We start from the raw sequence: 14,889 nt of genomic DNA on the forward strand, positions 1-14,889 counted from the left end.
GCCCAAGAGAAGGGAGCGAACTTACAAGTCCATGCGTCCCACCCTGTTAAATGCTAGCATTATTGCCATTTTATGGATTAACTGGGGTCAGCCAGGCCCAAGTTACATACTCCTAAGTGCCCCGCCAGGTGCCAAGGACACCTTGGTAACCCTCTTGCTCTCATCCCTGCCTCTTCACTTCCTCTGAGTGAAGTCTTTCCCTCCTGTGATTTTTCTTTAAACCTTTCTGTTTTGACAGATCTTCCTCGCTATTATTAGACCAGCAGTTCTTAAAATGTGGCGTAGGGACTACTTGGGGAGGGGGCGGTTCTGTAAGGCCAGCACTATCTTCATAACACTATGACTCTGCTCTATAGAGTGGAGTTTCCCAGCGGCTACATGACCTGCTGTCACAGCAGATTGAATGAAGGAGTAGGTGTGAGAGAGTCCACTGGCTTCTAGTAAGCCAGACGACAAAGAGATTTGCAAAAATAAAACTTAACCTGTAGTCATGGGATTACTTCAGGTTAAATGAATTAGGGTATTTTTTAGATTTCTCCATTTTAATTTCTAATCAAGTAAATATTGATAGATATAAACCACATGAACAAAAACTGGTTTCTCAGTTTTTAAGAGAGGAAGAGGCCCTGAGACTAGAAATTTGGGAACTGCTGCGTTAGTGATGGTTTTTCAACTTTAGACTCGGGAAGTGGCCCAGAAAGCCCTGCTTGGGAAGGTGACTAGGGTGCTGAGGTGTTGCCTCTTGTAAATGTGTGGAGCTGTGGGAAGGCTGGTCGCTCTGCCTAGAAATTCTCCCATGTTCCTCCCTCCTAATCTGAACTCCTACTCAACTTTTAAAACCCACTTCAGTGAAGGTTTTCCTACCCAAGCCAGCAGACGACTACTCTCTTGTTTACTCTCTGAACTTGTGATGCATAAACTCTGCATATCTGACCATAATTATTTATTTGCACATTTGTATTATGGATGTGTCAAAGCCAAAAGCAAAACTTGCCGTATCAGTCAGCAGCAGTAGGAGCTTAGCTAACCAGCACTAGAATGAATTGCTTTGACATGCTGGCTTAAGGGCTGGGGTGGAAGGAGGGTTGGTCTGGCATTGCAGAGGGAAAGTAAAACGAAAAGCCCTAGTGAGTAAAGGGGAAATGCCAGGACCTGGCTAACAGACTGGAAAGGTGCAGAGAAAATGCTCTCCACCATGCCCCGACACGCCCCCTTGTGGCGGGGAAGAGCCATGCAGCAGGTGGGAGCATGAAGTGGGGAAGAGCCAAGCAGGTGAGGAAGAGCCAGCACTTGGTATATGGACCAGTTGAAGTAACCTATGGGGACTCAGGCCAGGGGGAGGGAGGGAAGATGCTGGTCTAAAAACACCCAGCTCATCCTGGTTCTCTATTGCCCGGAGCTGTGCAGGGAAAAGGATATTCATTGAGCCCAAAGGCAAAGCCCAGCACTAGGCACCCCCTTGGGCCAACAAAGAAAACGATCAATGCAGCAGGGCCCCAGACCTCCAAAAGGATCACCATTTAGGAAGGGGACCTAGGCAGGTTCTCAGGGATCTTCCCCAGGGCTATCCAGTGCTGGAGAAGAGGTGTCTGAAGGTGGGAAGAGGCCCTCCCCCTTCCTGCAAGAGCTGACTTGATTGGTTGCTGCCTCTTAGCTGGAGATGATAGCTACCCTTCTCAGACTTAAAGAGAGAGCATGTTCTTAGGGCTTGACCACATTGCCAGTCATCTGCCATTGCTGCTCTGTCTGGGAGGTCTGTCCTGGACTGACTCCTCCAATGACAGGCTTCCAATGGATTGACTAGTATCTTCATATTCATGTGCTGAGATTGTGCTATTGATTTCATTCATTCATTCATTCATTCATTCATTCATTCATGTAGTATTTGTTGAGCACTAAGAGCCAGGCTGAGTACTAGACTGAGGACGTGGACTAAGGGCCCATTGCTTGCCCCAAGGAGCTCTGTGACAGCTCTGCTATAACAAGCACGATAGTAGATGCATAATCACCACAAAGATGGGGCTACAGAGTAGTTGGCAGGAAATCAGGAAAGCTTCCTGGAGCTGGGCTGTGAAGGTTTGGTAGGAGTGTACGCAGCAGGAAAAATGGGAGGGAGGGTGTTCCGGGATGAAGGGACAGCTTTTGCAATGGCACAAAAGCAAGGAAAAAGGCAGATTTGGGAATGATGAAACTGTTAGTGTGGCTCAGGCGTTGGCCTAAGAAGTGGGAGGTTAAGTTAGGATAAAGCCAAATTTATAAGGCACCCAAATGCCATTTTGAAGCCTCACACTTGAGCTCAAGGTCAGTGGACAGCCAAATGGCTTCCATGAACAGCTTGCAAAGCCTGCTTCATCATGTCTATAAATGTTTAGTGAGTATCTACTGTTTGCCAGGCACAAGGAGGGGGCTGAACAGGCCACCTGCCTTTAAAGCTACATGTTAATGTTTTCTATTTGAGGCTTCTGCATATGATTCTATTATAGGAAGAAAGAGGGTTATTGGCTGAAAAGCAACAAAAACAAATCTGCAGCCTATTGCTTCATCGGGAGTCACTGCACATTTTGTTTTTCTTGGTGGGTGGTGGGGAGGCGGGGGGGTGCCCGTAGTATCACTGTTTATTTTGTTTTCAACAAGGGAGACAGATGTGGTCAGATCTGTTTTCAAAAAGATAAAGATAATTATGTGGCTTCTTAGCCTTTTGTTGCAGCCACAGTACAGGAAGCAGGAAGCCCACTAAAGGGAACTCTGGGCTCTGAGCTCGGGACTGGTTCTCTGAGCCTGCTGGATGCTCCCAGGAGAAGATAGTGGCAGATAATCAGGCTTCTCCCTCTGTCTCCAGGAGCCAAAAGGAAATATCCGTTCCTTCTGGAAGGAAGTAGGCCTCCTTTGAGGCTGAGAGCATGAAGCCAAAGCAATCAGAATACCATCCCAACCCCTTTCCATGAGAGAGATAACATGGAGGATAGCCTGGTGGAGTGGAAACAGCCCAGTCTTTGAAATAATGCAAATGTGGTTCAAATGCTGATTTGGCCGCTTATTAACCATGTGATTTTGGACAACTCATATTTTCCTGGCCTGAGCGTCCTCACCTGTAATGATAATTATGATTACTTACACCTACCTCACTTTCCAGTTATTAAGACATGACAGAGCCAGAGCTGAAGAAGACACACAGGATGAAGCTGGCACATGGAAGAAAAGGGAACATCCTGAAACAGATCTAGGAATAGCTGAGAGCTTGCCATGTGAGAGGAGTGGCATCAAGAATCAGTGGACAGCCCTAGCCGGTTTGGCTCAGTGGACAGAGTGTTAGCCTGTAGACTGAAGATCTTGGGTTTGATTCTAAGTCAAGGGCACATACCCAGGCTGCGGACTCGATCCCCAATGTGTGGCATGCAGGAGGCAGCCAGTCAATGATTCTCTCTCATCATTGATTCAATCTCTCCTTCTCCCTCTCTGAAATCAAGAAGAACACATTAAAAAAAAAAAAAAAAGAATCAGTGACAAAGGATGGACTAGTTAGCAAATGGTGTTGGAGAAACTGGCTTCTACCTGGATAAAAATGAAGTTACTGTGTGTGTGTGTGTGTGTGTGTGTGTGTGTCTTCAGTTATGTTTGATTGATTAAAGACCTAAGTGTGGAAGGTAACACTATAAAAACTAGTGAAAGGACTTTACAGACCTGGTTGAGTAGGAGGCACCATCATGGGAGTCACATCCACCACAGGGACCAAAAGGTTCAACATGAGGAGCCTAATAGCCAGGACATTAGCTGAAGGCTGTCCGTCAAGCTCTGCAGATTTCTGGCCAGACAAGCAACTCCACCTTCACCCAGCCTGTGCTCCAGAGGTGGTTCATGAGTCCCTTTCCCGGGCTGTGGCTATTCGGGATCTTTTGTGTTTCCATATAAATTTTTGGAATATTTGTTCTAATTCTGTGAAATATGCCATTGGTATCTTGATAGGAATTTCGCTGAATCTATAGATTGCTTTAAGTAGTGTGGACATTTTAATGATGTTAATTCTTCCTATCCATGAACATGGTATCTGCTTCCACTTATTTGTATCTTCTTCAATTTCTTTCCTCGGTGTCATAATTTTTCGAGTACAGGTCTTTTATATCCTTGGCTAAATTTATTCCTAGGGTTTTTTTGTTTGTTTGTTTGTTTTTAATCCTCACCCAAGGATATTTTTGCATTGATTTTTAGGAAGAGTGAAAGAGAGAGGGAAAGACAGAGAGAAACATCAATGTGAGAGAAACATCCCTTGGTTGCCTCCTTCAGGAGCCCTGAGAAGGGCTCGGGCCAGGGAGGAGCCTGCAACCAAGGTACGTGCCCTTGACCGAAACCAGGATCCTTCAGTCCACAGACTGATGCTCTACCCACTGAGCCAAACTGGCTAGGGCAGTAAGTGGTGTGTGTGTGTGTGTGTGTGTGTGTGTGTGTGTGTGTGTGTTTTAATTGATTTCAGAGAGGAAGGGAGAGAGAGAGAGAGAGAGAAACATCAATGGTGAGAGAGAATCATTGATCAGCTGTCTCCTTCACATCCTCTACTCAGGGGATTGAGCCCGCAATCCAGGAATGTGCCCTTGACCAGAATTCAACCTGGGACCTTTCAGTCTGCAGGCCAACGCTTTATCCGCGGAGCCAAACTGGCTAGGGCGGTGGTGGTTTGTTTTGTTTTTTAATGCAAAATTGTAAATAGGATGTTTTCTTAGTTTTCCTTTGTGATAGTTCATTATTGGTGTAAAAAAAATGCAACTGATTTCTGGATATTAATTTTGTATTCTGCTACTTTACTGATTTTGTTGATCAGTTGTAGTTTTTAGTGGAATCTTTGGGGTTCTCTATATACACTATCATGTCATCTACAAATAATGACAGTTTTACTTCTTCCTTTTCTATTTGGATTCCTGTTATTTCTTCTGTTCTGAATGCTGTGGCTAAAGGTAAAGGATTTCTTAAAGAACATCCCAAATGGAGAAGAGGAGGTAGAGGTGGGCCTCTTTCAGGAAGAGAACTCGGTATTGTCGTGGGGGAGGGGTGGGTTGGACCGTGCCACTGCCCCAAAGGTGCAGAGGAGTCTGGGGTATTGAAACATTCAGAGGCACCTGCCCAGATGACCCTATCCCATTGGTCAGGGTCCCAGGGACTTTACCTTGCCTCAGGGACTTGCCCTGGTTGGGCAGTTAACTGTCTTTGAAGCTTAGCCACTTTGGACTATTACATCTCAGGCTTGTCCTGAGTTCATTCCCCCTTCCCTTGGTAGAAGATGAACGTTTCCTCATAGGCAATTAAAGAGGCCCTGCGGGTTTCACTCCTGGCTTTCCATTAGCTGTTCATCATCTTTCTAAGGGATGTTGATAATGCTTAGCTGTGCCCGCTAATACTAGGACCTTTAGAGTTACCTCAGCCTCAAATGCCTGATACATGCCGCGCCGGCTAGCACACTCTGCCCCCTGATGCACCATGCACTTCACCACCTGTGCAAGTTTAACAATTGGAAGTCACCTTGTGCGGGGGCTGTCTGTGCTTCACCTACCACCGTGCTGGGGGCCTCCTTGCCAGCTGAGAGGGGAGTACTGCAGCTCCAGAGCCCCATCTAACCACCTGCTTTCTTGGACTAGGCCAGAGCCAGCTGCCCCAGGTAAGGCTCTCAGGAAGCAAACACCAAAATGGGGCTCAGGGGGCAAGATGTTTATGAGGGATCAACGCCTGTGAGGAACTGGGTGGAGGAAGGAGCAGACCTGGAGCAAGCCTTGCTGGGCAGAGCTGCCCCTCCGGCTGAAGTGGCTGGGCCTTTAGACCCTGTCAATCATACCCTATTCCTCGGTCTCAGATGTGGCTGTCCCAGGAAGGGTGTGACCTTGGACAAGGCTGCTCCCTGTAGCTGGGCAGTAAGTCTTTCCATAAGGGGGTTCTGGGAGCAGTCCCCATGGTTACCACAATCCCTGAGAGCAGACTATGTGGATAACAGTAATAGCCAGCATTTGAGTATTTACAGTGCTGGACAAGGCTAACCGCCATTCATACTCTAAGGCACGGACCATTGTTATCCCTACGTCTGTGTGTCCAGGTGAAGAAATCAGTCAAGGTTGCATAGTATGTGCTGGAGTTGGGATCCCACCCAGAGCATTTAAAATATTTTTAAATAACATCTTCTTGGAGTAATTTTAAACTTTCAGAAAAAGATAATGCAGAGAGCTGTATACCCTTCACCCAGTGTCCCTGATGGTGACATTTTAAATAATGGGACATTTGTCACAGCTGAGAAATTAATGCTGGTACTTTACTGTTAACCGAACCGCAGACTTTATGCGGATTTCCACTGATGTCCTTTTACTGTTCCAAGGTCAAATCCAAGATCCTGCCTTGCATTTAGCTGTGCAGAGATTTGGACTCTTAGGGGTACACATTTGATCTTACTGCCTGCTGTTCCCACAACAAGGTTTTGTGGCCCCAAACCATTCAGGTGCCGCTCGCTGCCGCAGGTGTGTGTGGGCAGCCCCAGAATGTGGCATCTGACTGCTCACTGTTTTCTCGGTGTCTCCTCGCTGCCGGCGTGGAAAAAACTCCCACAGGACCCACCTCAGTCCTGTGCTTGTTTTGATGTGGCCCATCAGCCATTTCCTGCTGCTCTCCTGTGTGGGGGGGGTGGGTGCTGCGCCAGGGCACCCAGCTAGCATGTCCCTCTGTCTGACCTGCCAACCCAAGGGCTCCCTGCCTTGCAGGTGTGCCCTGAAGCAAAGATAGTCTAGTAGGGGATTCCTGTTCTCACCCCCACACCACTCGGTGACCTCAGAGACCTCATAGATGGCCGTGTGCGTGTGCATGTGCTCAGAGCACGCTACCTTCACACCTGGAATGAAAGAGCTTGGCCGCGGGGATGTGGGAACGATACAGATGATTGCACTCCATTCCCAGCTCCCCCACTCACCACTGGTGAGACCTGTGTTACCCCAGTTTTCTCAGGGGACCCACGAGAACAGCATCTTGCGAAAGAGGGCAGGCTGAAGCCAGATGATGTGGGCCTCTGCTGTGTATCAGCTATGTGACTCCTGTCTGTGTGCCTCAGTTTCCTCATGTGTCACATGGGGAAGCATAACACCCACTGGATAGGGCTGTGGTGAAGAGGCAGGGAATTCACAGGTGCTGAGCATCTGTGCCTGGCAGGGATAAGCCCTGCAAATATTTAGTTATCATCTAATTCACATGGGTGTTTAGAGAACAAATGAGATTACTGTCAAGGTGCATTGTAAATGGCAAAGCATGCTGAAAAATGATTTATTATTTTTTTAAAACTATTGTATCGGGGGACACAAGTAGTCCATAGGAAATCATTTTGTCTAAATAGTGGCTTGAGACAGTCCTAACTGATTCAGTCCTTCCCAGGGCTGCTGGGAGGGTTAAGTGAAAGATTTCATGTAGAGAACTCTGTCCGGTGCCTGCACTTACACACCCGATCAAAGTCAGCTGTTGTGATTAGCATAATGAAAAGTAACCGTAATTGTCCCCATTGCCGTTGTTGTTGTTGTTGTTGTTGTTGTTGTTGTTGTTGTTGGCTGTGGCTTGCAGATGTCGCCCAGGGGAGCTCCAGCTGCAGGGGCCCACCCCCGGGGTAGACCAGGGCGGGGCGCCCCCAGGGCTGCGCTCCTTTGGCAGCTGCCTCCCAGTGTGCATTCGCAGCGGCTTCCCTGCGTGCCTGTAATGCTGTAATTGCAGCCTTCCCAGCTGTCGGCCATGGAGGCGGCCCAGAAAATGAGGCTGGCTCCTTAAATATTGAACCAAATTATGCAAATGAGCGCACAAGAGACAGCTGCAGAGGCAGGGTCTGATTGGTGGGCTCTGGCCCAGCTTGCTGGGGGCCCTGCTCCCTCCCCTTCACTGCTCTGTCAGCCAGAGGCAGCCACCCGGGGCGCCAGAGGCCTGGCCTGGGCTGAGGCGGGGTGGTCCCTCCCTACTCCTGGTGGCCATCAGGGGTGAGCAGCTGAGCTTTGTGGGTGAAATTGGGGGAGTGATGAAGTTTGGGGGCAATAGTATTTAGTTCCTGTCATCTCATCTCACCCCAAAGAGGCTGCCTTGGCAATGAAGTCTTTGAGGGCACAACCCGGGGCAGGGTGCTTGCTGACTTCTCCCGCTCAGCGTGCCCAGCGGCAGGAGGATGGTGGGCTGGTCGGAAGATGGGGCGGCGGGGAACTGGGATGGGCGGATTTCAGTGGCTCTTCCCTCCTGCCTGGCCAAGGTCCTGAAAACTCCCGAGGTGGCCGAGTTCACCGTGGAGGAACTCCAGATTCTGGAAACGTGGGCTAGGGAGCAGGGGCAGGTCAAACTCAGAAGCTCTTCTGTGGGCATGGATGGGGTCATGTGGCCTTCACAGGATGTAACGGCATCTGCCGGTCTGGTGAGAGTGGGTGCGCGTGTGGAAATTCATGGAGTGAGGGGTTTTGGCTGAAGGAGCAGGGCAGGTTGCAGCGAGAGCCTTGGGGAGAACCAGGCTGGGGCAGATGGTCAGGGTGGCATCTGGGGCACAGATCCCAGTCCTGCCAGGACACTGCCCCCCGAGGGGACCGGGATGCAGGCTGGAGGTGTACAGGGACACAGCCACACTCCCTTGAGACCAGATGCCCGAGTGAAACACCAGGTGGGAGAGCCTTCTCTCAGCTCCTTCCTGGACATGCGGGGGCAGAGTGTCACTTTGGGAATGCAGCAGCTCATGCTCTGTGTGTCCTGTGAGGTGGTCTTCTCGGGTGGGCCTGGTGCTCTCAGGGCAAAGCATGACCCAAAGGCAATGTTGGCATCACCCATCATGGAAGGAGCTGGAGTGAACGAGTGTGGATTGGTGTTTGTGAGAGCTCGTGAGGCAGCCCGGGAGGCCTGTCCAGAACCAACACTGAGACTTGGGGTTGGTGGAAGGACTCAGTGAGTAAGGGCATTATGTTAGTTTCCCATTTCTGCTGCAACAAATCACTGCGAGATTAGCAGCTTAAAATAGCCCGGATTTATCATCTTATAGTTATGGGTGTCAGAGAGTCTCACAAGGATAAAATCTAAGTGTCAGCAGGGCTGCAATACCGGTTAAAAATGCAGAGTAGCTATTAACCGGTTAAAAATGCGGATTTTGTAATAAAAGAAAACATAATTTCAAGAGAAACATCAAAAGTGCTTTATTCAAAGTAATGTCCATCGCTAGCTACACATTTCCCCCATCTTTCAGGTAATTTGTGGATACCATCCCAATAGAACTTTTCTTGTTTTGAGGCAAACCATTCAGAGACCCAATTTTCCACTTTTTCTTACGTTTTGAAGTGCTGCTCAGAAAGTGCGTGTGCCATCGATTGGAACAAGTGGTAATCTGAAGGAGCAAGGTCTGGTGAATACGGCGGGTGGGTTAATACGTACCAGGCAAGATCTTTTAACGTGTCTTTAACTGGTTTTGAAGTGTGTGATGGTGCATCATCATGAAGCAAAATTACTTTGCCGTGTCTTCTGGCCCATTCTGGTCATTTTCTGATCAAAGCATGGTTCAAATTGATTATTTGTTGTCAGTAGCGATCAATATTAACGGTCTCACCTGGTTTTAGAAGCTAATAATACACCACACCTTCCTGATCCCACCAAATGCAGAGCATTGTCTTCTTTCTGTAGTGATTTGGCCTTGCAGTTGATGTTGATGGTTGACCTGGATCCAACCCATGATTTTGTGCATTTGAAATTCTCAAAATAAATCCACTTTTCATCGCCAGTCACAATTCGATGCAAAAGAGACTTTCTTTCATGCTGTTGAAGCAACATTTTACTGATGACTTTTCAGTTTTCCATTTGTCTTTCATTCAACTGATGTAGCACCCATTTTCCTTCCTTTAAAATCTTTCCCATTGCTTGTAAACGATCGGAAATTGTTTGCTGAGTAACGTTTAATCTTCCTGCAAGTTGTTTTTGAGTTTGACACGCATCTTCATCCAATAATGCTTGTAGTTGTTGGTCTTCAAACTTTTTCGGTTGACCTGGACGTTCTTTGTCTTTCACATGGAAATCATCCCTTTTAAAGCCTTTAAACCAGCGCTCACAGGTATCTTGAGATGGAGCATGTTCACCATAACCTTCCCAAAGTATGCAATAACTTTCAGCAGCACTTTTCTTCAAAATAATGAATTAAAACTTGCTGCAAATGCTCTTTTTTTGGCACGAAATTTGACATTTTTAAGCATAAAAATATCTATGATGTTAACACCTTCAGAAAATTTGACATATGAAGTTTTGTAGCTTGCTGTCAATACAACAAAATAGCATACATATCAAATCACATATGTATCAACATATGTGTAACTCCATCTATTGAAAAAAATCCACATTATTAACCAGTACACCTAGTAGTCTTATCAATTGATTTTGCTGTGTTGCAGACGGGCCCAGCTAAGAGGCAGCTTTTGTTTCCTTGTTTTTTTCTTGTTTTAAGCTGATCCTTCCTCCCAATAATCAAAACCTTTCTGATTTTACAACTGAATGTTCCTAATCGTTGCTACTCGCAACTTCATCGTTTTCTGAACTGATCCTCTCCATGGGAAGGGATAGACTGGTAAATTCAGGGAAAATAATTATCCATCAAGAAACTTTCGTTTGGGAAAAGAAACAGATGAGTTCCTTCAACAACAAAAAGGCGGTTCTTGCTGCCCGTCAGCTGTGGGGAGTTCTGTTTCCTTCCCATCCTTCCTAAAACAGCCTCCGATCTCCATCTTGGGGATCAGGAGCCAATGTTGTTATCCATTCCCCCTGTGCGCGTCTGGTCCCTCTTTGCCTCTTAGGCTTATCTCTCCCACACCCCCTCAGGCCACCTGCACGGCCCGGGCACCTGCAAGAGCCATCATTCTGGGAAACCCCAGCTCTCTTCCACCTGCTGGTTTTGGCACCTTCTCCTTGTTTGTCTGATAAGACACCTTTCGGGCCCCAACTCCCAAAATGTCAACCATTCTGTGCAAAACACTGCCCCAAATTCAAACATTGGTGAGTCCAGGCTCTGTCTGCCTGGAGCAGGAGAAGAGAATGGGGTCTAGTAAGTAAGTTTTAAAGTCATCATCGACAGCCTTTCCTGCTCCCATCCAGCCAAGCCCCGAGATGGCTGTGCTGTATGCATGTGGTCTCATGTGCTCACTGCGTGCTGTGATGTATCATGGACACTCTGAGTCAAATCTCATTGTCTCCACTGTTCAGCTGGGCAAAGTTTAGAGAGATTGGGATTGCACCCTCAACGATAGAGCTAATAAGTGCCAAAGTCAGGCCTCGGTGCCAGCCCGCTGAGCCCCAAGCCCCAAGCCCAGGACCTTAACCTCCATGGATACTGCCTGAACGCTGGAGGCAGAAGCCAAGGGCGTGGCCAGTCCATAGAGGTGGTCTGCTGCTGTAGGCCAAGCATGAGACCTGCCATGAGAAAAACTTTGGCTCAAGCCCTATTGCGGTCACTTGGCCTGTCTGAGCCTCACTCTGTGTCCTCGTGCCTGTCGCATGCTCCTATTGTGAGGATCCGTGGATGAGCCCATGAACACCCCGGTGATCTTTCTCCACTGGGCATCGGGGGATTCTTATCCGGGGGCATCCAGGAAGGCTTCCTGGCAGAGGTAGCAAAACAGATACAAGGAACAGACAGCCTCTGTCCTGAGGCCCCGGGGGCAGACACCAGGCAGATAGGGAGAAGGCACAGGAAGAGGCCCAGCTGCACAAGCACTGGCCTCCAGAAGTTTCCCAGATTCTGCAAGAATGTAGGTGGGACAGTCCTTGGCTGTCACATCCCACTGCTGGAATTAAAAAAAAAAAAGTAAGGAAGAAAAGAAAAGGCCTCTGGGAAGAAAAGTCCAGTCTTGCTGAAGGGCTAAGGCCGTGTGGACGTGCTCGCTCTGCTCCCTTTCAGTAGCCGCAGCCCACGGGAGGGCTCCTTCGGCGAACAGAACGCCCTGCGGAGGGGGCAAAACCAATAAATGCAAATAATAGTCACCCTCGGCACCCCCAGCGTCGTTATTTAAAAGGATCTCTCTTCCTGCCGGCTCCCTAGTTTACGCACAAGCAGGTGTTAAGGAAACAGGTCCTCTGTCTCCAAACTTTCTGGTCTCCCCCTGCCCCCCCCCCCTCCCCCGGCTCCCCAGGGCCGATGGCCCGTTCCCTGCCTCCTCAAGGGTCGGCATCCTTGGAGAAAGTGGGTGGAGAAATTGCAACTTTACAGAACGACCAGAGCATAGTCCGCAGCCGTTTAAGAAGAGCTGGAGCCCTGCCAGGTGAGTTGCTGCCGACAGAGGAAAGCAAGATGCTGGAAACAGGTGACCTCATGCTCTACAACAAAGACCGGCAGTGTGAAGCTACAGACAGCACACTGTGTACGTTTGTCTGGGGACGGAGAAAAGGAAGGGCACGCACCAGATGGTGAACAAGGTTTGCCTGCGGCGTGGCCAGGGGGGAAGGTGCCCATGATGTTTAAAAGTGATCCCCTCTCAGTTCTGAGCGTGTCCATGTACACGTGTGTATGTGAGTGCATAAAGACGTGCAAGAGAAGCTGATGCCCAGCTTTAACGGTGGTTGGCTCAGAGTGGTGAGATTGTAGGTGGCATTTGTTGCCCAGATAGTTATATGAATAGTTCTAATGATTAAAGATCACCAGGTACTATTTATATGATCAGGAAAAAAAAAAAATCTAATTCCAATGCGAAAGATGACCAAAACGAACTAAATAACGGATGTGTGCTGCCTGAACAGCTGGAGTTCAAAGAAGGTCAGGTTTCTTTCAAAACTCAAGTGGCATGATTCCAAAGATTTCCTTTCCCCCGCTTTCTGGTTCCCATACTCTGGTCCAGCCGTGGGCAAACTACGGCCCGCGGGCCGGATCCGGCCCGTTTGAAATGAATAAAACTATCGTAAAAAAAGACTGTACCCTTTTATGTAATGATGTTTACTTTGAATTTATATTAGTTCACACAAACACTCCGTCCATGCTTTTGTTCCGGTCCAGTTTAAGAACCCATTGTGGCCCTCGAGTCAAAAAGTTTGCCCACCCCTGCGTCAATGTAAAATCCCAGAGGTGCAGTTTGGCCCCTGAGGCAGTTGGGGGCGCTCTGGCCACCGCCAGCCTCTGGCTGGTTGGCTACAGGGAAGACGGCTGATCTCAGCGGCCTCCGTGTGAACCCAGCGCTCCTGCCATTGCTCTCAGCTCTCCAGCCCAGGCACCGGTCTGTGGGTGCCCACACCCACGCTCAGCCCCCGGGCCACTCCTCGCAATGGGAGGCCATTCTCCCTTCCGTGTCACCCTGCAGAAGCCAGCTTCCAGGGCTTGAGTTTATACACTCGCATGCACACACACAGCTACTTTCCATCCGGCAACCCCAGGGTGCCACAGGCTCAGAGCTCCTGGCCTAGCCCATCCTTCCTCGGCGAGGGACCGCGCCCCCTCAACAGCTTCAGTCCCCGCCATCCTCTCAGTGGTGAGCCTGGACCCACCCCCACACCTGGGGCCTGGGGCCTGGCGGCTCCACTGGGGCAGCCACAGTGATGCGGGAGGGGAAGCTGCCCCTCTCCTGACATAGAGGCGGGACTTCGCTCTGCTCCCTGGAGGGACGTCCTTTCTCGCCTCCATCTCCACTTCTGCCCACAGAAGGCAGCCACTTGGGCAAGAATGCAGTCACTCAGCCACACACTCACTCACACGCTCTGTAGGTTTACAGTTGTGAGTACGTGAAACAGTTATTCTCATATTATTTATTTACTAATTATTGTTTTATTTTCATCTAAACAACTGTAGACCTATTTTTGCCCACCTGTGTGTGTGTGTGTGTGTGTGTGTGTATGTATATATATGATGGAATATTATTCAGCCATGAAAAAGAAAGCTGTCCTGCCATTTTTGCAGCGTGAATGGACCTTGAGGGCATAATGCTAAGTCAGAGGTAAGTCAGAGAAAAGACAAAGCCTTATGATGCTACCGTTCTCAAAGCTGAGAAGAGCGGCCGCATGTTTGTATGCTGATGGGAATGATCTAGTGGAGAGAAGAAGCTGATCGTGCCGGAGAGATGGGGAAGAACGTGTTCTTGCGATGCACGAAGGGGGAGGTGCACATCACCTGTTCCTCACCCTTGCTCCTCAGAGCTGTCAGCTTGGGTGGTTTGTACTGTTTTGATTTATTTGATGTCATAGAGCCAGGTGGCACTGGAGCGTCTATTTCATGGATACCTCTACCCTGGTAGGAAGGATTCTGGGAACTTGGAAGCCATTTGAAGACCTGAAAGATAATGTAGAATTTTCCATAGGACTTGTTTGGGCACCTGGACCCAGGTATCTTTCGCTCCTTAGATACCTCTGTGCCGTATTTGCCAAGCTCTTGGTTAACAGTTAGTGGAATTCTACTTCCCAATAAGAAATACCACTGGGAGCCCTAAGTGTTGTGTACTACGTCTAACCGCCGGCGTTGTCTCTCTGCTGTCATTGCAAGGGAGAATGCTATTACTGTGAAAAGGACTAAGAAACCACGTGGGTGGGAGGCGAACCTGGAGAGAGAGGTGTGGAGACCCAGTGAAGCGAGTCCCATGAAGAATGGGGCCATTGACAGGAGGTGCTCACAGAGAGGTCAAGGGAGATAAGGACTGAACATTCCCCCGGAGTTGGCAGAAGGAGGCTATTGACCTTTGTCCGACCAGTTTCAGTGGAGAGGTCAGGAGGAACCACATCGCCGTGGGCTGGGCCGTGTGGGAGGAGGAAGTGAAAACAGCGTGAGGGAGATTTGTTCAGTGTGTTGGCTACAAAGTGAAGGAACCAGATGCCACGCCAACTGAAGGGCAAGCTGGGGTGAAGGGAGAGTTACTCAACATGGAGATATTTGGAGGATTTATATGCAGAAAGGAAGGACCTGGGGAGAAAGGG

Source organism: Myotis nattereri, assembly GCF_964212035.1.
Source record: "Myotis nattereri genome assembly, chromosome: 12".
In the NCBI taxonomy this organism is placed as follows: Eukaryota; Metazoa; Chordata; class Mammalia; order Chiroptera; family Vespertilionidae; genus Myotis; species Myotis nattereri.